Here is a 23,403-nt window from a genome sequence, read left to right on the forward strand (position 1 = left end):
ATTAATTTCACCATACAACTGAAATCTGGTATACAAACGTGGATCTCACCTATATATGCGTTTGTATACAACGTTTCATAATTATTTCTTATGAGCCATTATCATAAGTGCATACTTGTGCGTAACTATATTTTTGAAAAAAAGCACCTGACATTTGCCTTTAGCAAAGATAAAGTTGTGCGTAATCCTCTATTAATATAATGTGTATACCAAGTGTAATAATCATATCAGATTTAAATACTCAATATAGTTTGTAAGCCGCCGGACGGATAGGACTGACAAAAAAAGAAAACATTTATATACAGACACAAGGCAAAAAAACAGCCAAATGAACACTATGATTCATTTTAAAAGTTTAGAGATAAAGATGCCGAGTTATAACGTCATACAGGTATGTTCTTGTTTGAGTAACAGTTAACTTATCTTTGATTACCTTGATATCTTGCGTAATTCCTATATTATTATTTTTGAGAACACAAAAAAGACATACTGAGTAATAAAAATAGAATGCATTTGACTGGCCGATAAACACATAGGAAACCCAAAGCCTACAGTTCATAACAAAGCTCATGCTAACATCGTTGTGTGTTTTGTTTTGCATTGTTTTATATTTTATCCCATTTTCATCGCGACATTGACGGTATAACACGTTGTGGAATATACTTGCTTGTATTCAACACTGTGGAATATACCTGTCGCGTGCACGGACTACTTTTTAAATGACGTCATGCGATATACGCTAAAATTAGGTCGATATTGTTTTATTTGGTTTATTGATCGAATTATAAGGTCACCCATTAAAAGAAAATGTGCATATTTTGCAGAAAAATATATATATATGACATATTCACCAAAAGAAATGTTGAAATAAAATATAAAATTACACGATTTTTGTTTTGTATTTTTTTATTTATATTTACTTTACCACTGAATGATTTTTCATAAGAAACAAAGTCGACAAAACTTAAGCTTCAAAATTATACGACTTTCAACCTTTTAATCTAGTCATATGACATAATTTTTCGCCATCCGTATAATTAATCAGCTGATTGATGGCGTCATAAAATGACATACTTATTGCGTCATTTTCCCCATTTTTTTGACGATTTATTATAAACGCGACTTATTTCACATGTTTTCTACATGTACTGTATGTCGACATATCTGAATTGTCAATTGATCACATTTTCCTTATTTCGTGTAATGTGCATTGTTTATAACCAAAGCATATACTTTTGACATTTAACTTAAATATTAAGAATGTACAACAAGCCATACACATATCGCACAGTTCATGAATAATCTGCTATGTTTGCTTTCCTATTTCACGTTAGGCATAGGGCTGTGTAAAGTATAAGATGGTAAAAATAGCACTGGAATTGGGAACGTCCCATTTTGTACACGGGTATTTTCTACTCATTTATCTGTTGTGTACTGGAATGTTTTCCATTCTTTGTGTATTTATATATTAAATTATTTTCTCGTACAATAAGGGCACTTACCATAGATAAATAAAACATTGTGCAAGTTTAAACATAATTATGTTTGTATGCAGAAATCTGCAAATGCAACCGAGTTTACCAACGGCTATTATTAGATAAACTGCTCCGGTTCATTGGAACAGCAGTAATGTAGAGTCCTACATGACGTAGCGTGTGACGAAGAAGAAAGTTTATCGCGTTCATAAACTCATTTGAATAAAGTGATAGAATGGCATAAGGGTCTTTATTTAACTATGCTAAAATAATTATTAAAGACCCTAGATGCAAAATCGTCAATTATTGAGTTAAATGGATTAGATGGATTTTAAAGGATAATTAAAGGTAAGATACTATTTCTTACGTGTTTTGATTTTTGTTTGTACTTTTGTCGTTCCCTGTTCTCGGGGAAATGATTTTAACATGGGCGCCATTGATGCATCGGATCACACACGGCATACCCACAACATTCTATAAAAACACGTTCTGCGTGTCCTTAAATTCGTCGTTCGAAGTCGGAAAACGTATTGCCCTGTATATTTTGTCAAATAAAGTGTCAGTCGCTGCGATTGTCTGTTTACTCGTCAAAATTGTCAAGGTCTTCGATAGCTAAAGAAACTTACGCGTACAGTTTATTTAGCATTGACAGACCTGTACAAAGTCGCGCCAGTCAAAAATCATAAAAAGCGACATTTAAAGTTATGGTAGCCAGAACTAGGTCGTCGATGGTGTACATGTATGTTGACATCGACAGCATTTTGTCAGGAGCAATCGCCGCCATATTGGATTTTGATCATTTTCTTTCGAAAATAAAATTAATTATAGTAAAGTAAAATCTTCTTTTCGCGGTCGTAATGTGTTAAAATTCGCATACTGCGTAAAATTGAATGTAGGCACATGGTGATATTTTTATTTGTTTTACAGTTTGTGTGTGAATTTTTTAAAGACTATTTTGCGTACCAGAACAAATACATGTATATCACTACGCATGGTTACATTTGTTAGATTTTAAGCGCTTTTATGACTGAATTAAAATTATTGTTAAGGTTATTAGATCTATTTATGTTAAATGTCACGTTGAAAAAATCAAATGGGATAAATAGAATACTAGGATTAGCGTTGAATACAGAGAAGTTTATGTTGCTCGGCTCGAACACCGAAAGCGCTCGCCAAGGCTCGCGCTTCCGGCGTTCTAAGCCTCGCAACATAAACTTCTCTGTATTCAACGCTAACCTAGTATTCTCTATGTGTTCTATTTTTTGCCAGACCTGCCCGTTTGCTAATAGGTACAGCAAAAAAGGCAAGCATTAACCTATCAAAGAATTTACAATTATGCCAAGATATCAGCATAAAATTGTTCAGACGGGTTGACGGACATTCAAGTGGACAGTCATACAGCCTTGACGCGTAGACGTAAAAAACGTTTACAAATACACGACATTAATAAGACGCATCAGTGGTCTAACAATAAATAAATGAAAACATACAATTCGCTTGAAATGATGTAAATATAATCTTTGATTGAACACAAAATATTTATGAAAAAATGATATAGTATATATATGCATATTCGTTTCGATAATTTAGTGAATTTATATCAAAATATATATTATAATGCATCATTGTAATTATATTAAATATTTAGTTCGGTAGCTTCGCCTTTTTATAATTATTTATATATATATATATATATTTATATAACATATTTATTAAATTAGTTTTTATAAACACTAGACTTGATAGTTCACTAATAACATTATAAATAGCATTAAATATTACATAACATGCTTTTTAATAATAAATACATTCAGGTATTTACCCATTTCTATGCAATTTCTTGAAGTCTGAAATCCGAAACCATTAGGTAATTGTGAACTACCGAATGCACATGAAGTGTCACGAAAGTTGCCTACGGTTGAATTAACGGGTCCTCCATCTGCCCCACTGTATGTGTTGCTGATTTGATAAATTTTCATAAAGGCACTTTCATGCACATCTGTGTAATCAAAGTTTCCACATTCTTTAAATGGTAGCACGTTGTGCACAGGCATCAAATCTTCCTCATTTATAAGTTCAGCTCGTTCTCCAGAGCATGTTAATGTTAGTGTCTCTCCATTTTGTGCTTCAGTCGCATTAACCATTTTAACTTCACAACTTGTCAATTCTCCCGCTGCTACTTTATGCATAGCGACCGAATGAGGCGATTCTGTATCGCCTGCATTTTCTCTTTTCGCCTCCTTACCATTGTGACTGATGGTAGACAATGGAACTTCTTCTTGACTACAGGTCAATTCTGATGAAAAAATATACTTTGAATTGCAGTCATTGTCCAAACGAACAGCTTGCGAACTGCTTTGTGTGTTACTTAATTCACACGAAATATTTATAACTTCTACTGCGAGATCGCTGAATTCATCTGGACATAGTTCTGCGCATGTCTGTCCTGGAAATATAATGCGATTTGTATGTAAGTTCAATTGTATAAAACATACAAAACCACTAGAAATGTTTAACAAATTTTGTTGAAGTAATTCTAGCAACAACAGTTGTTTGCAGTAGTAACTTAAGTGGATGTAAAAGTAGTTTATGCAATAAACGGGCTCACAATTGCTCTAAATGGTATTTAGCTATATTGATATGGGTCTTATTCTAAAGCATGTCTTCTAATAGCTTCGTGTTTTTATTGTAAAAAAATTCAATGTGTTTAAAGTATAACGGCATAAGCCACTTAAGATATGAGACGTTTATTGCAATTTAAAAATAAATAAATGATAAACATGCACTGGAAGGTAAAAAAACCCTGTTTGTATGATTGATTGCAATCGCTTCATTGATATATCTTCATACGTGTGTTTCTTGTGTCTTCAAGAGGCTTGTTTACACATTGAAAAAATAACAGTTTGTAACAGATTTGAACATTTTTAAACATTAAAACATAGATTTAAAAACAAATGTATGCTATACATTTCCGACTTACACACCTGTTTAAATTAAATGTTAGTTTATTTATTAGCACAAATATGTTATCCACAAAATAATGAAGCGTTTTTACGCTTTCTATCGATACATTGTGTACACAATATATAATCTGCATAGCATTTAAAGTTAAAAAAAGCCGGATGTTTTATGGTAGCGTGTTAGCTGTGGCTTTTAAAGGGCGCGGATTAGAACCCCATGAAAGTTACATTGATAGCTTATTTTATCTTGTTCCTTGTAATTACAATTTTTAAAACTATTGCAAATAGATCAAACGGTTACAATGTTAGTTAAATGACAATAAAAATGCGGAAATCATTAAATAAAGCCCTTGGAAGCTCTAACTCGTGTATGATATGATAACAATACCATCGAAATTCTTCTGAGGCGGCTTTAGATTCCAAATGTTCCACGTGTATTTCAATTTGCAAAGTAGGCAAACTGTTTTATAAAAATAATGCACCGTTAATAAATAAAAGAAGTTTTCATTGCGATAAGTAAAAAACCAGTACCTTGTACAGAATGTCGTGGCTATAGAATACTAAGCAAAGCAGGATAACGGGCGAAAACTTGTCAGTATGTAAGAAAACAGTCTTGAGATGGATATCTAAATGCAGTCAACATCTTTGTTAAATAATAAGTTTAAACGTTTAGGTGTAAGTGATGCACAACGCTTTCTCAATGAAATATTTTTTTATATTTCTTATCATAAAGCAGGCATGCACTTACTAACAATAAAATGGCTACATTTTGCGATCAAAGATGTTAACTCACTATGATACCCCAGACATATAATAATCTTGATGCGAGTTGACTAACAGATTTAACTGATAGAAATCAAGAGATATCTTTTTTTAAAACGGCATTTACCCTGCATCCAAAAAGCCGCTACAGCATTAACAAGTGAAATATAACAACAGCACTAAACCGTCCACTTGGACTAATTGTATACTCACTTTGAGGCACACGGCGATAAATGGGTTCGTTCATGATTAATTATAGCAATCGTTTCTTTCGCTATTGATTTCGTTTACATCTATAAAAAATAAAAATAAAGTCATATATGCGTTTTATAAAATGTATAATAATGTAAGTTACCTAAAGACATATTAAATTAATTAAAATTAAGATTAATATACGGACGTGACGACATAAATTCTTAACATGAACACGCATAATTTGTTTAAACGTTTATGTATGTTTATGTTGGGGACTGTTCTATTGTGGTGTTTTTATAATGTAAAACCATCATACATCGTCAAATGTCAAACGTATGATGCAGATATCCTAAGTAGTCTAGTAGTGCAATAAATCATGTAAATATTAAAGTTGTATTTACATGAACAAATACACGTTCATATTTAAAATGATATCAAAAGTAGGTAATATTTTCTTCGGAGGTCAAATCAGTTTTTATGATACGCGTAATCTGCATTATAACCGTAGAAATATTCAGTTACACTTAGAAAAAGGGGCAATTGTGGACAGTAGTATGCGTGGAAAGTCGATACGCACACATTTAAGTAGTGTAGGAAACAAATCAATATACATTATTATAAACTATGAGTTAGGCATTCACTTGTGTTTAAATTAAGGCAAGCTTCGAATAAACATATGCAATACAACACAATACATTCAAAACAACACTAAACATAGTAATGAGTAATGCCTGAGCCTGAGAACGGTCCATTTGAGGCATTGGAAGTAAATCAAATTCAAATGCATCACTAAACAACTTTAGGAGGTCGCTTGGTGTAATGGATATGGTGTCCGCCTAGCGACCGGGAGGTCACGGGTTCGATTCTCACCGTGGGAGCGTTCTTTAGTTCTCATCCAAAAGCACCAAGTGACGGTTCTAGGCCCAGGAAACGGACTCGAGAGCGTTTATATAAGCCTTAAGTCCTGATTGACAAGACGAACAATTTGAACACAATCACTTAATTCTTTTTTGGTAAAAGTTCGTAATCTGAACCATTTTAGAATAAGTGTACTGGTCTTAATGTCTTTAGTGAGGTGATATGACGATCAAATTATATTATGTGTTCTAAATTTGTTAATAATCTAAACAATTCATTCAAATGGTTAGGAATAAAATGTGTCTTAAAACGTTTTATACTAATTGACCGTTTTTCATGAAAAGCGCTAAGAATTTAAATGCGTTTTTGAGATGTATATTTACTTTATTATGTTAATCTCGAGTGTCGTCATATTGAATACGACCTTATCAGAATTGGTATAGTTTAAGCGTTTAAATAATGTTACTCTAATGGGAAACGTATCCGTAGCAGTGTCGGTTTAGGAGCGCCATCGTAAAAAACACAGTTACATTCAAATCAATACCATTCATACAGCGTGATTTTTTTTTTCGATAATGATGTTCATAATAATAAATTACACGAGGCTTCAACAAGATCATTTTTTTTTGCTAAAACTATAACAACAGATCGTTCATGAGAATAAGTTTGGGTTGATTAACAAACTGGCATTATGTTTTCAATGAATTTAATATAAATTGCTAATGCGACCAACTAAAAATGTTCTAATGCCAGGCATCATACGACAGGTCTAAAATGAATTAAAATATAACTTTAAAGACTTAAACATTAATTATCATTTTTAAACATTAAGATGAAACTGCATATATATATATATATATATATATATATATATATATATATATATATATATATATATATATATATATATATATATATATATATATGTGTGTGTGTGTGTGATGTTTGGGAACTGTTCGATGCGTTCGAATTCTTTGCAAAGGCTTTTTCAAGGCGTTGACCTTTAATAATGATTTTATTTAAACCAATATCTGTATCTTATGTCTGAAGTGTATATGCATTTGTGTTTACCTTAAATAATGCATAACTATACACACACTTCTCCTCTTAAATGTTTTTGGAGTTCAGTTTGTCTCATAAAAATCACACTTGAAAGTAAATCATTACGTACAGGTATATTTTTCTTTTTTACAGCATGCCTTGGTGCCCAAACAGAGAAGTTGTGTATGATCGTTATCGTAAAAAGGTAAACTAAACACTTGATAAATATTTTGCCGCTTAAAATATTCACGTATCTACACCACTATTTGTTAACACATTCGTATCGACAATATAATCATGTACATAAAAGTTCACAAGAGCATAAAGAAAATATTAGTTCATGTCAGTGTAAGATCGCTTGTGATTTCACGAGTGATCATTGAAAATTTATTTTCACAAGTGGCGTCATCTGTCGTGAAGATCACGAGTTTGTTGTTTTAAGACTACTCCATTGTTATTGTTTTATAATCTTTCCGGAGTTTAGGTTCTGTTTCCGGAAATATTTGTTATATTACCGGAGTTTTTTCCCGCCAAGAATGATATTCATGTAATTAGCATGCTTTTCTTGAGTTTTCGATGTATAAATACGAGGATATATGTTTTTCAAGTTTAGATATGATTTGACAGTTTTTTGGAATTTTAAGAATTTATATTTATGTATTTAGGCAATATAACATCACCAAATTAAATGGAAATAATAACTTATAGTGTATTAATAAAAGGAAATCGTGAAATTAGGTGTTGTGTTTCTCTTGGGATTTACAATTAAAATATTAGATGTGGCAATAAGGTAAATAATTCAGTCTAATTAAACGGTTGCGTCTATCCAAATGATCAGTTTGCCACATTGTTTGGTGCCGGAACCCGGGAAACAAGGAATAAATTTATGGATTTAAATGGAATTATTGGGCTAAAATCAGGTATGACATTTTTCTTACTAGTAAAGAAGCGGTTATGTGTGCTTCGTGAAAAGTGTTTTGAAAAGCGTAAGAATAAATTAAGTTACTATGAAAGTTGTGTAACTACCGTCTAATGCTATGGAATTATCTATTCTGAAAAGTGTACGTTTTCTTTTGTGAATGAGGATATGTACGCGCTTTCAATAGTAAAAGTGGAGTCGTACCTATACAGTGTGATTTGTTTAAAGTTCTTCTAAAAGAATGTGATGGTCACCTGGAGTATATATTATTCAAAGGATATAGTGTTCACAAATTGGAAAAGGTGCATAAGGCAAATACACACTTCATATCAAAGTTGTATGGTAGCATAAAACGTACTTCAAATGAAATAAAAGATGAAGTGTTAAAGTTAAAAGTGAATAAAAGTTAGTCTCCGTACTTATTTGAAGTGTGTATTCCAATTTTCGTTTCAACACAATGTCTGGAGTAAATCTAAAATATATTAAAGGTGTTCGAACTAGATTCTTCAATGCATTGGAAAAGGAAGTGTGTGACGGTGGAAAATTTCTTGATGTAGATATATCGGCTTTATCACTTGAAGAGTATAGTTATATCAGAAAGCAAATAAATGAATGTAAAGGAAAGATTGATGTTTATATTGAAAAACTGTCCAACCAATCTGAAAAGTTAGCAGAGGCATTAGGTGATACTGATGAAGAACTTACTAATAAAATACTCCAAGAAGATAGTACTTTGTCAGAGAAAGCGTTGTCAGTTTCGTATAAGCTAAATTGCTTAGGTGAAGATTTAAAAGAAAGTGAAATGTTTCAACAACAGAAAGAAAAAGAAGATAAAGAAAGTGATCATCTACAGAAGTTTTGTGATTTTCAAATGAATTTACAGCATAAGTTCTTTGCTGAACAACAAGAAAGGAGTGAACACCAATGGAGGTTACAACAGGAGTATAATGAAAAACTAAAGGAGGAGAGAAGTGTATTGTCGACATCAGTGAAATTGCCAAAACTAGATATTGCTTCATTTAATGAAAATAAACTTCTCTGGGTAGAGTTTTGGGACTCATTCCAAAGTGCTGTGCACAATAATAAGAAATTATCAGATATCGATAAATTCAATTACTTAAAGGGCAAATTAACTGGTGAAGCCAAGAGTTCTATTGCTGGCCTTACACTCTCAAATGAAAATTATAGTGTTGCTATTGGAATATTAAAAGAAAGGTTTGGTGACAAGCAAGACATCATTGATTTGCATTATAAAAGATTGCGTCTCAGTGTCACCGCTTCCGGTGAAAGTGTCGCCGAAGGTACGCTAACTGGCACGTATTGGCCCCGTTACCCCATAATAGGAGCCTGAAGTCGCGATTATCTCTCGGAGTAGGTGACCCACAGCGACGAAACTTGGCAGACTTGTTCGGCCCGATGGGCCACGCATGCCAAAAGTGCAATGCGGCGTCTCAGTGTCACCGCTTCCGGTGAAAGTGTCGCCGAAGGTACGCTAACTGGCACGTATTGGCCCCGTTACCCCATAATAGGAGCCTGAAGTCGCGATTATCTCTCGGAGTAGGTGACCCACAGCGACAAAACTTGGCAGACTTGTTTGGCCCGATGGGCCACGCATGCCAAAAGTGCAATGCGGCGTCTCAGTGTCACCGTTTCCGGTGAAAGTTTCGCCGAAGGTACGCTAACTGGCACGTATTGGCCCCGTTACCCCATAATAGGAGCCTGAAGTCGCGATGGAAGCGGTGACACTGAGACGCCGCATTGCACTTTTGGCATGCGTGGCCCATCGGGCCGAACAAGTCTGCCAAGTTTTGTCGCTGTGGGTCACCTACTCCGAGAGATAATCGCGACTTCAGGCTCCTATTATGGGGTAACGGGGCCAATACGTGCCAGTTAGCGTACCTTCGGCGACACTTTCACCGGAAGCGGTGACACTGAGACGCCGCATTGCACTTTTGGCATGCGTGGCCCATCGGGCCGAACAAGTCTGCCAAGTTTCGTCGCTGTGGGTCACCTACTCCGAGAGATAATCGCGACTTCAGGCTCCTATTATGGGGTAACGGGGCCAATACGTGCCAGTTAGCGTACCTTCGGCGACACTTTCACCGGAAGCGGTGACACTGAGACGCCGCATTGCACTTTTGGCATGCGTGGCCCATCGGGCCGAACAAGTCTGCCAAGTTTCGTCGCTGTGGGTCACCTACTCCGAGAGATAATCGCGACTTCAGGCTCCTATTATGGTGTAACGGGGCCAATACGTGCCAGTTAGCGTACCTTCGGCGACACTTTCACCGGAAGCGGTGACACTGAGACGCCGCATTGCACTTTTGGCATGCGTGGCCCATCGGGCCGAACAAGTCTGCCAAGTTTTGTCGCTGTGGGTCACCTACTCCGAGAGATAATCACGACTTCAGGCTCCTATTATGGGGTAACGGGGCCAATACGTGCCAGTTAGCGTACCTTCGGCGACACTTTCACACCGGAAGCGGTGACACTGAGACGCCGCATTGCACTTTTGGCATGCGTGGCCCATCGGGCCGAACAAGTCTGCCAAGTTTCGTCGCTGTGGGTCACCTACTCCGAGAGATAATCGCGACTTCAGGCTCCTATTATGGGGTAACGGGGCCAATACGTGCCAGTTAGCGTACCTTCGGCGACACTTTCACCGGAAGCGGTGACACTGAGACGCCGCATTGCACTTTTGGCATGCGTGGCCCATCGGGCCGAACAAGTCTGCCAAGTTTCGTGGCTGTGGGTCACCTACTCCGAGAGATAATCGCGACTTCAGGCTCCTATTATGGGGTAACGGGGCCAATACGTGGCCAGTTAGCGTACCTTCGGCGACACTTTCACCGGAAGCGGTGACACTGAGACGCCGCATTGCACTTTTGGCATGCGTGGCCCATCGGGCCGAACAAGTCTGCCAAGTTTCGTCGCTGTGGGTCACCTACTCCGAGAGATAATCGCGACTTCAGGCTCCTATTATGGGGTAACGGGGCCAATACGTGCCAGTTAGCGTACCTTCGGCGACACTTTCACCGGAAGCGGTGACACTGAGACGCCGCATTGCACTTTTGGCATGCGTGGCCCATCGGGCCGAACAAGTCTGCCAAGTTTCGTCGCTGTGGGTCACCTACTCCGAGAGATAATCGCGACTTCAGGCTCCTATTATGGGGTAAGGGGCAAATACGTGCCAGTTAGCGTACCTTCGGCGACACTTTCACCGGAAGCGGTGACACTGAGACGCCGCATTGCACTTTTGGCATGCGTGGCCCATTGGGCCGAACACGTCTGCCAAGTTTCGTCGCTGTGGTCACCTACTCCGAGAGATAATCGCGACTTCAGGCTCCTATTATGGGGTAACGGGGCCAATACGTGCCAGTTAGCGTACCTTCGGCGACACTTTCACCGGAAGCGGTGACACTGAGACGCCGCATTGCACTTTTGGCATGCGTGGCCCATCGGGCCGAACAAGTCTGCCAAGTTTCGTCGCTGTGGGTCACCTACTCCGAGAGATAATCGCGACTTCAGGCTCCTATTATGGGGTAACGGGGCCAATACGTGCCAGTTAGCGTACCTTCGGCGACACTTTCACCGGAAGCGGTGACACTGAGACGCCGCATTGCACTTTTGGCATGCGTGGCCCATCGGGCCGAACAAGTCTGCCAAGTTTCGTCGCTGTGGGTCACCTACTCCGAGAGATAATCGCGACTTCAGGCGCCTATTATGGGGTAACGGGGCCAATACGTGCCAGTTAGCGTACCTTCGGCGACACTTTACCGGAAGCGGTGACACTGAGACGCCGCATTGCACTTTTGGCATGCGTGGGCCCATCGGGCCGAACAAGTCTGCCAAGTTTCGTCGCTGTGGGTCACCTACTCCGAGAGATAATCGCGACTTCAGGCTCCTATTATGGGGGTAACGGGGCCAATACGTGCCAGTTAGCGTACCTTCGGCGACACTTTCACCGGAAGCGGTGACACTGAGACGCCGCATTGCACTTTTGGCATGCGTGGCCCATCGGGCCGAACAAGTCTGCCAAAGTTTCGTCGCTGTGGGTCACCTACTCCGAGAGATAATCGCGGACTTCAGGCTCCTATTATGGGGTGGTAACGGGGCCAATACGTGCCAGTTAGCGTACCTTCGGCGACACTTTCACCGGAAGCGGTGACACTGAGGACGCCGCATTGCACTTTTGGCATGCGTGGCCCATCGGGCCGAACAAGTCTGCCAAGTTTCGTCGCTGTGGGTCACCTACTCCGAGAGATAATCGCGACTTCAGGCTCCTATTATGGGGTAACGGGGCCAATACGTGCCAGTTAGCGTACCTTCGGCGACACTTTCACCGGAAGCGGTGACACTGAGACGCCGCATTGCACTTTTGGCATGCGTGGCCCATCGGGCCGAACAAGTCTGCCAAGTTTCGTCGCTGTGGGTCACCTACTCCGAGAGATAATCGCGACTTCAGGCTCCTATTATGGGGTAACGGGCCAATACGTGCCAGTTAGCGTACCTTCAGCGACACTTTCACCGGAAGCGGTGACACTGAGACGCCGCATTGCACTTTTGGCATGCGTGGCCCATCGGGCCGAACAAGTCTGCCAAGATTCGTCGCTGTGGGTCACCTACTCCGAGAGATAATCGCGACTTCAGGCTCCTATTATGGGGTAACGGGGCCAATACGTGCCAGTTAGCGTACCTTCGGCGACCACTTTCACCGGAAGCGGTGACACTGAGACGCCGCATTGCACTTTGGCATGCGTGGCCCATCGGGCCGAACAAGTCTGCCAAGTTTCGTCGCTGTGGGTCACCTACTCCGAGAGATAATCGCGACTTCAGGCTCCTATTATGGGGTAACGGGGCCAATACGTGCCAGTTAGCGTACCTTCGGCGACACTTTCACCGGAAGCGGTGACACTGAGACGCCGCATTGCACTTTTGGCATGCGTGGCCCATCGGGCCGAACAAGTCTGCCAAGTTTCGTCGCTGTGGGTCACCTACTCCGAGAGATAATCGCGACTTCAGGCTCCTATTATGGGGTAAACGGGGCCAATACGTGCCAGTTAGCGTACCTTCGGCGGACACTTTTCACCGGAAGCGGTGACACTGAGACGCCGCATTGCACTTTTGGCATGCGTGGCCCATCGGGCCGAACAAGTCTGCCAAGTTTCGTCGCTGTGGGTCACCTACTCCGAGAGATAATCGCGACTTCAGGCTCCTATTATGGGGTAACGGGGCCAATACGTGCCAGTTAGCGTACCTTCGGCGACACTTTCACCGGAAGCGGTGACACTGAGACGCCGCATTGCACTTTTGGCATGCGTGGCCCATCGGGCCGAACAAGTCTGCCAAGTTTCGTCGCTGTGGGTCACCTACTCCGAGAGATAATCGCGACTTCAGGCTCCTATTATGGGGTAACGGGGCCAATACGTGCCAGTTAGCGTACCTTCGGCGACACTTTCACCGGAAGCGGTGACACTGAGACGCCGCATTGCACTTTTGGCATGCGTGGCCCATCGGGCCGAACAAGTCTGCCAAGTTTCGTCGCTGTGGGTCACCTACTCCGAGAGATAATCGCGACTTCAGGCTCCTATTAGGGGTACGGGGCCAATACGTGCCAGTTAGCGTACCTTCGGCGACACTTTTCACGGAAGCGGTGACACTGAGACGCCGCATTGCACTTTTGGCATGCGTGGCCCATCGGGCCGAACAAGTCTGCCAAGTTTCGTGGCTGTGGGGTCACCTACTCCGAGAGATAATCGCGACTTCAGGCTCCTATTATGGGGGGTAACGGGGCCAATACGTGCCAGTTAGTCGTACCTTCGGCGACACTTTCACCGGAAGCGGTGACACTGAGACGCCGCATTGCACTTTTGGCATGCGTGGCCCATCGGGCCGAACAAGTCTGCCAAGTTTCGTCGCTGTGGGTCACCTACTCCGAGAGATAATCGCGACTTCAGGCTCCTATTATGGGGTAACGGGGCCAATACGTGCCAGTTAGCGTACCTTCGGCGACACTTTCACCGGAAGCGGTGACACTGAGACGCCGCATTGCACTTTTGGCATGCGTGGCCCATCGGGCCGAACAAGTCTGCCAAGTTTCGTCGCTGTGGGTCACCTACTCCGAGAGATAATCGCGACTTCAGGCTCCTATTATGGGTAACGGGGCAATACGTGCCAGTTAGCGTACCTTCGGCGACACTTTCACCGGAAGCGGTGACACTGAGACGCCGCATTGCACTTTTGGCATGCGTGGCCCATCGGGCCGAACACGTCTGCCAAGTTTCGTCGCTGTGGGTCACCTACTCCGAGAGATAATCGCGACTTCAGGCTCCTATTATGGGGTAACGGGGCCAATACGTGCCAGTTAGCGTACCTTCGGCGACACTTTCACCGGAAGCGGTGACACTGAGACGCCGCATTGCACTTTTGGCATGCGTGGCCCATCGGGCCGAACAAGTCTGCCAAGTTTCGTCGCTGTGGGTCACCTACTCCGAGAGATAATCGCGACTTCAGGCTCCTATTATGGGGTAACGGGGCCAATACGTGCCAGTTAGCGTACCTTCGGGCGACACTTTCACCGGAAGCGGTGACACTGAGACGCCGCATTGCACTTTTGGCATGCGTGGCCCATCGGGCCGAACAAGTCTGCCAAGTTTCGTCGCTGTGGGTCACCTACTCCGAGAGATAATCGCGACTTCAGGCTCCTATTATGGGGTAAGGGGCCAATACGTGCCAGTTAGCGTACCTTCGGCGACACTTTCACCGGAAGCGGTGACACTGAGACGCCGCATTGCACTTTTGGCATGCGTGGCCCATCGGGCCGAACACGTCTGCCAAGTTTCGTCGCTGTGGGTCACCTACTCCGAGAGATAATCGCGACTTCAGGCGTCCTATTATGGGGTAACGGGGCCAATACGTGCCAGTTAGCGTACCTTCGGCGACACTTCACCGGAAGCGGTGACACTGAGACGCCGCATTGCACTTTTGGCACTGCGTGGCCCATCGGGCCGAACAAGTCTGCCAAGTTTCGTCGCTGTGGGTCACCTACTCCGAGAGATAATCGCGACTTCAGGCTCCTATTATGGGGTAACGGGGCCAATACGTGCCAGTTAGCGTACCTTCGGCGACACTTTCACCGGAAGCGGTGACACTGAGACGCCGCATTGCACTTTTGGCATGCGTGGCCCATCGGGCCGAACAAGTCTGCCAAGTTTCGTCGCTGTGGGTCACCTACTCCGAGAGATAATCGCGACTTCAGGCTCCTATTATGGGGGTAACGGGGGCCAATACGTGCCAGTTAGCGTACCTTCGGCGACACTTTCACCGGAAGCGGTGACACTGAGACGCCGCATTGCACTTTTGGCATGCGTGGCCCATCGGGCCGAACAAGTCTGCCAAGTTTCGTCGCTGTGGTTCACCTACTCCGAGAGATAATCGCGACTTCAGGCTCCTATTATGGGGTAACGGGGCCAATACGTGCCAGTTAGCGTACCTTCGGCGACACTTTCACCGGAAGCGGTGACACTGAGGACGCAGCATTGCACTTTTGGCATGCGTGGCCCATCGGGCCGCAACAAGTCTGCCAAGTTTCGTCGCTGTGGGTCACCTACTCCGAGAGATAATCGCGACTTCAGGCTCCTATTATGGGGTAACGGGGCCAATACGTGCCAGTTAGCGTACCTTCGGCGACACTTTCACCGGAAGCGGTGACACTGAGACGCCGCATTGCACTTTTGGCATGCGTGGCCCATCGGGCCGAACAGTCTGCCAAGTTTTCGTCGCTGTGGGTCACCTACTCCGAGAGATAATCGCGCCTTCAGGCTCCTATTATGGGGTAACGGGGCCAATACGTGCCAGTTAGCGTACCTTCGGCGACACTTTCACCGGAAGCGGTGACACTGAGACGCCGCATTGCACTTTTGGCATGCGTGGCCCATCGGGCCGAACAAGTCTGCCAAGTTTCGTCGCTGTGGGTCACCTACTCCGAGAGATAATCGCGACTTCAGGCTCCTATTATGGGGGGTAACGGGGCCAATACGTGCCAGTTAGCGTACCTTCGGCGACACTTTCACCGGAAGCGGTGACACTGAGACGCCCGCATTGCACTTTTGGCATGCGTGGCCCATCGGGCCGAACAAGTCTGCCAAGTTTCGTCGCTGTGGGTCACCTACTCCGAGAGATAATCGCGACTTCAGGCTCCTATTAGGTGGGTAACGGGGCCAATACGTGCCAGTTAGCGTACCTTCGGCGACACTTTCACCGGAAGCGGTGACACTGAGACGCCGCATTGCACTTTTGGCATGCGTGGCCCATCGGGCCGAACAAGTCTGCCAAGTTTCGTCGCTGTGGGTCACCTACTCCGAGAGATAATCGCGCACTTCAGGCTCCTATTATGGGGGTAACGGGGCCAATACGTGCCAGTTAGCGTACCTTCGGCGACACTTTCACCGGAAGCGGTGACACTGAGACGCCGCATTGCACTTTTGGCATGCGTGGCCCATCGGGCCGAACAAGTCTGCCAAGTTTCGTCGCTGTGGGTCACCTACTCCGAGAGATAATCGCGACTTCAGGCTCCTATTATGGGGTAACGGGGCCAATACGTGCCAGTTAGCGTACCTTCGGCGACACTTTCACCGGAAAGCGGTGACACTGAGACGCCGCATTGCACTTTTGGCATGCGTGGCCCATCGGGCCGAACAAGTCTGCCAAGTTTCGTCGCTGTGGGTCACCTACTCCGAGAGATAATCGCGACTTCAGGCTCCTATTATGGGGTAACGGGGCCAATACGTGCCAGTTAGCGTACCTTCGGCGACACTTTCACCGGAAGCGGTGACACTGAGACGCCGCATTGCACTTTTGGCATGCGTGGCCCATCGGGCCGAACAAGTCTGCCAAGATTCGTCGCTGTGGGTCACCTACTCCGAGAGATAATCGCGACTTCAGGGCTCCTATTATGGGGGTAACGGGGCCAATACGTGCCAGTTAGCGTACCTTCGGCGACACTTTCACCGGAAGCGGTGACACTGAGACGCCGCATTGCACTTTTGGCATGCGTGGCCCATCGGGCCGAACAAGTCTGCCAAGTTTCGTCGCTGTGGGTCACCTACTCCGAGAGATAATCGCGACTTCAGGCTCCTATTATGGGGTAAACGGGGCCAATACGTGCCAGTTAGCGTACCTTCGGCGACACTTTCACCGGAAGCGGTGACACTGAGACGCCGCATTGCACTTTTGGCATGCGTGGCCCATCGGGCCGAACAAGTCTGCCAAGTTCGTCGCTGTGGGTCACCTACTCCGAGAGATAATCGCGACTTCAGGCTCCTATTATGGGGTAACGGGGCCAATACGTGCCAGTTAGCGTACCTTCGGCGACACTTCACCGGAAGCGGTGACACTGAGACGCCGCATTGCACTTTTGAGCATGCGTGGCCCATCGGGCCGAACAAGTCTGCCAAGTTTCGTCGCTGTGGGTCACCTACTCCGAGAGATAATCGCGACTTCAGGCTCCTATTATGGGGTAACGGGGCCAATACGTGCCAGTTAGCGTACCTTCGGCGACACTTTCACCGGAAGCGGTGACACTGAGACGCCGCATTGCACTTTTGGCATGCGTGGCCCATCGGGCAGAAACAAGTCTGCCAAGTTTCGTCGCTATGGGTCACCTACTCCGAGAGATAATCGCGACTTCAGGCTCCTATTATGGGGGTAACGGGGCCAATACGTGCCAGTTAGCGTACCTTCGGCGACACTTTCACCGGAAGCGGTGACACTGAGACGCCGCATTGCACTTTTGGCATGCGTGGCCCATCGGGCCGAACAAGTCTGCCAAGTTTCGTCGCTGTGGGTCACCTACTCCGAGAGATAATCGCGACTTCAGGCTCCTATTATGGGGTAACGGGGCCAATACGTGCCAGTTAGCGTACCTTCGGCGACACTTTCACCGAAGCGGTGACACTGAGACGCCGCATTGCACTTTTGGCATGCGTGGCCCATCGGTGCCGAACAAGTCTGCTGCCAAGTTTTCGTCGCTGTGGGTCACCTACTCCGAGAGATAATCGCGACTTCAGGCTCCTATTATGGGGTAACGGGGCCAATACGTGCCAGTTAGCGTACCTTCGGCGACACTTTCACACCGGAAGCGGTGACACTGAGACGCCGCATTGCACTTTTGGCATGCGTGGCCCATCGGGCCGAACAAGTCTGCCAGTTTCGTCGCTGTGGGTCACCTACTCCGAGAGATATCGCGACTTCAGGCTACAATTATGGGGTAACGGGGCCAATACGGTGCGAGTTAGCGTACTTCTTCGGGCGACACTTTCACCGAAGCGGTGACACTGAGACGCCGCATTGCACTTTTGGCATGCGTGGCCCATCGGGCCGAACAAGTCTGCCAGTTTCGTCGCTGTGGGTCACCTACTCCGAGAGATAATCGCGACTTCAGGCTCCTATTATGGGGTAACGGGGCCATACGTGCCAGTTAGCGTACCTTCGGCGACACTTTCACCGGAAGCGGTAACACTGAGACGCCGGCATTGCACTTTTTGGCATGCGTGGCCCATCGGGCCGAACAAGTCTGCCAAGTTTCGGGTCCGCGGTGGGTCACCTACTCCGAGAGATAATCGCGACTTCAGGCTCCTATTATGGGTAACGGGGGCCCATACGTGCCAGTTAGCGTACCTTCTCGGCGACACTTCACCCGGAAGCGGTGACACTGAGACGCCGCATTGCACTTTTGCATGCGTGGCCCATCGGGGCCGAACAAGTCTGCCAAGTTCCGTCGCTGTGGGTCACCTACTCCGAGAGATATCGCGACTTCAGGCTCCTATTATGGGGTAACGGGCCAATACGTGCCGTTAGCGTACCTTCGGCGACACTTTCACCGGAAGCGTTGGCACTGAGACGCCACATTGCACTTTTGGCATGCGTGGCCCATCGGGCCAAACAAGTCTGCCAAGTTTCGTCGCTCTGGGTCACCTACTCCGAGAGATAATCGCGACTTCAGGCTCCTATTATGGGGTAACGGGGCCAATACGGGCCAGTTAGCGTACCTTCGGCGACACTTTCACCGGAAGCGGTGGCACTGAGACGCCACATTGCACTTTTGGCATGCGTGGCCCATCGGGCCAAACAAGTCTGCCAAGTTTCGTCGCTCTGGGTCACCTACTCCGAGAGATAATCGCGACTTCAGGCTCCTATTATGGGGTAACGGGGCCAATACGGGCCAGTTAGCGTACCTTCGGCGACACTTTCACCGGAAGCGGTGGCACTGAGACGCCACATTGCACTTTTGGCATGCGTGGCCCATCGGGCCAAACAAGTCTGCCAAGTTTCGTCGCTCTGGGTCACCTACTCCGAGAGATAATCGCGACTTCAGGCTCCTATTATGGGGTAACGGGGCCAATACGTGCCAGTTAGCGTACCTTCCGGCGACACTTTCACCAGGAAGCGGTGACACTGAGACGCCGCATTGCACTTTTGGCATGCGTGGCCCATCGGGCCGAACAAGTCTGCCAAGTTTCGTCGCTAGTGGGTCACCTACTCCGAGAGATAATCGCGACTTCAGGCTCCTATTATGGGGTAACGGGGCCAATACGGGCCAGTTAGCGTACCTTCGGCGACACTTTCACCGGAAGCGGTGGCACTGAGACGCCACATTGCACTTTTGGCATGCGTGGCCCATCGGGCCAAACAAGTCTGCCAAGTTTCGTCGCTCTGGGTCACCTACTCCGAGAGATAATCGCGACTTCAGGCTCCTATTATGGGGTAACGGGGCCAATACGGGCCAGTTAGCGTACCTTCGGCGACACTTTCACCGGAAGCGGTGGCACTGAGACGCCACATTGCACTTTTGGCATGCGTGGCCCATCGGGCCAAACAAGTCTGCCAAGTTTCGTCGCTCTGGGTCACCTACTCCGAGAGATAATCGCGACTTCAGGCTCCTATTATGGGGTAACGGGGCCAATACGGGCCAGTTAGCGTACCTTCGGCGACACTTTCACCGGAAGCGGTGGCACTGAGACGCCACATTGCACTTTTGGCATGCGTGGCCCATCGGGCCAAACAAGTCTGCCAAGTTTCGTCGCTCTGGGTCACCTACTCCGAGAGATAATCGCGACTTCAGGCTCCTATTATGGGGTAACGGGGCCAATACGGGCCAGTTAGCGTACCTTCGGCGACACTTTCACCGGAAGCGGTGGCACTGAGACGCCACATTGCACTTTTGGCATGCGTGGCCCATCGGGCCAAACAAGTCTGCCAAGTTTCGTCGCTCTGGGTCACCTACTCCGAGAGATAATCGCGACTTCAGGCTCCTATTATGGGGTAACGGGGCCAATACGGGCCAGTTAGCGTACCTTCGGCGACACTTTCACCGGAAGCGGTGGCACTGAGACGCCACATTGCACTTTTGGCATGCGTGGCCCATCGGGCCAAACAAGTCTGCCAAGTTTCGTCGCTCTGGGTCACCTACTCCGAGAGATAATCGCGACTTCAGGCTCCTATTATGGGGTAACGGGGCCAATACGGGCCAGTTAGCGTACCTTCGGCGACACTTTCACCGGAAGCGGTGGCACTGAGACGCCACATTGCACTTTTGGCATGCGTGGCCCATCGGGCCAAACAAGTCTGCCAAGTTTCGTCGCTCTGGGTCACCTACTCCGAGAGATAATCGCGACTTCAGGCTCCTATTATGGGGTAACGGGGCCAATACGGGCCAGTTAGCGTACCTTCGGCGACACTTTCACCGGAAGCGGTGGCACTGAGACGCCACATTGCACTTTTGGCATGCGTGGCCCATCGGGCCAAACAAGTCTGCCAAGTTTCGTCGCTCTGGGTCACCTACTCCGAGAGATAATCGCGACTTCAGGCTCCTATTATGGGGTAACGGGGCCAATACGGGCCAGTTAGCGTACCTTCGGCGACACTTTCACCGGAAGCGGTGGCACTGAGACGCCACATTGCACTTTTGGCATGCGTGGCCCATCGGGCCAAACAAGTCTGCCAAGTTTCGTCGCTCTGGGTCACCTACTCCGAGAGATAATCGCGACTTCAGGCTCCTATTATGGGGTAACGGGGCCAATACGGGCCAGTTAGCGTACCTTCGGCGACACTTTCACCGGAAGCGGTGGCACTGAGACGCCACATTGCACTTTTGGCATGCGTGGCCCATCGGGCCAAACAAGTCTGCCAAGTTTCGTCGCTCTGGGTCACCTACTCCGAGAGATAATCGCGACTTCAGGCTCCTATTATGGGGTAACGGGGCCAATACGGGCCAGTTAGCGTACCTTCGGCGACACTTTCACCGGAAGCGGTGGCACTGAGACGCCACATTGCACTTTTGGCATGCGTGGCCCATCGGGCCAAACAAGTCTGCCAAGTTTCGTCGCTCTGGGTCACCTACTCCGAGAGATAATCGCGACTTCAGGCTCCTATTATGGGGTAACGGGGCCAATACGGGCCAGTTAGCGTACCTTCGGCGACACTTTCACCGGAAGCGGTGGCACTGAGACGCCACATTGCACTTTTGGCATGCGTGGCCCATCGGGCCAAACAAGTCTGCCAAGTTTCGTCGCTCTGGGTCACCTACTCCGAGAGATAATCGCGACTTCAGGCTCCTATTATGGGGTAACGGGGCCAATACGGGCCAGTTAGCGTACCTTCGGCGACACTTTCACCGGAAGCGGTGGCACTGAGACGCCACATTGCACTTTTGGCATGCGTGGCCCATCGGGCCAAACAAGTCTGCCAAGTTTCGTCGCTCTGGGTCACCTACTCCGAGAGATAATCGCGACTTCAGGCTCCTATTATGGGGTAACGGGGCCAATACGGGCCAGTTAGCGTACCTTCGGCGACACTTTCACCGGAAGCGGTGGCACTGAGACGCCACATTGCACTTTTGGCATGCGTGGCCCATCGGGCCAAACAAGTCTGCCAAGTTTCGTCGCTCTGGGTCACCTACTCCGAGAGATAATCGCGACTTCAGGCTCCTATTATGGGGTAACGGGGCCAATACGGGCCAGTTAGCGTACCTTCGGCGACACTTTCACCGGAAGCGGTGGCACTGAGACGCCACATTGCACTTTTGGCATGCGTGGCCCATCGGGCCAAACAAGTCTGCCAAGTTTCGTCGCTCTGGGTCACCTACTCCGAGAGATAATCGCGACTTCAGGCTCCTATTATGGGGTAACGGGGCCAATACGGGCCAGTTAGCGTACCTTCGGCGACACTTTCACCGGAAGCGGTGGCACTGAGACGCCACATTGCACTTTTGGCATGCGTGGCCCATCGGGCCAAACAAGTCTGCCAAGTTTCGTCGCTCTGGGTCACCTACTCCGAGAGATAATCGCGACTTCAGGCTCCTATTATGGGGTAACGGGGCCAATACGGGCCAGTTAGCGTACCTTCGGCGACACTTTCACCACCGAAGCGGTGGCACTGAGACGCCACATTGCACTTTTGGCATGCGTGGCCCATCGGGCCAAACAAGTCTGCCAAGTTTCGTCGTCGCTTGGGGTCACCTACTCCGAGAGATAATCGCGACTTCAGGCTCCTATTATGGGGTAACGGGGCCAATACGGGCCAGTTAGCGTACCTTCGGCGACACTTTCACCGGAAGCGGTGGCACTGAGACGCCACATTGCACTTTTGGCATGCGTGGCCCATCGGGCCAAACAAGTCTGCCAAGTTTCGTCGCTCTGGGTCACCTACTCCGAGAGATAATCGCGACTTCAGGCTCCTATTATGGGGTAACGGGGCCAATACGGGCCAGTTAGCGTACCTTCGGCGACACTTTCACCGGAAGCGGTGGCACTGAGACGCCACATTGCACTTTTGGCATGCGTGGCCCATCGGGCCAAACAAGTCTGCCAAGTTTCGTCGCTCTGGGTCACCTACTCCGAGAGATAATCGCGACTTCAGGCTCCTATTATGGGGTAACGGGGCCAATACGGGCCAGTTAGCGTACCTTCGGCGACACTTTCACCGGAAGCGGTGGCACTGAGACGCCACATTGCACTTTTGGCATGCGTGGCCCATCGGGCCAAACAAGTCTGCCAAGTTTCGTCGCTCTGGGTCACCTACTCCGAGAGATAATCGCGACTTCAGGCTCCTATTATGGGGTAACGGGGCCAATACGGGCCAGTTAGCGTACCTTCGGCGACACTTTCACCGGAAGCGGTGGCACTGAGACGCCACC

The 23,403-nt window shown here is 46.9% G+C and overlaps 1 protein-coding gene and 1 long non-coding RNA gene across 3 annotated transcripts in view; one reads left to right on the top strand and one right to left on the bottom strand.

The window, feature by feature from the left end:
- The window catches only part of LOC127867884 (insulinoma-associated protein 1a-like), a 499,447-nt gene that overhangs the window by 126,918 nt on the left and 349,126 nt on the right, over window positions 1-23,403 (top strand). The gene's annotated exons all lie outside the window — the stretch shown is intronic.
- LOC127867899 (uncharacterized) overlaps window positions 3,304-23,403 on the bottom strand; it is a 110,105-nt gene continuing 90,005 nt past the window's right edge. The window contains exons 3-4 of the long non-coding RNA XR_008043790.1: window positions 5,411-5,490; window positions 3,304-3,921 (exon numbers count right to left, since the gene is read on the bottom strand). This is a non-coding gene — a long non-coding RNA (uncharacterized LOC127867899). The remainder of the gene's footprint in view (window positions 3,922-5,410; window positions 5,491-23,403) is intronic.

The sequence above is a fragment of the Dreissena polymorpha genome, chromosome 2 (genome assembly GCF_020536995.1).
Source record: "Dreissena polymorpha isolate Duluth1 chromosome 2, UMN_Dpol_1.0, whole genome shotgun sequence".
Lineage (NCBI taxonomy): Eukaryota > Metazoa > Mollusca > Bivalvia > Myida > Dreissenidae > Dreissena > Dreissena polymorpha.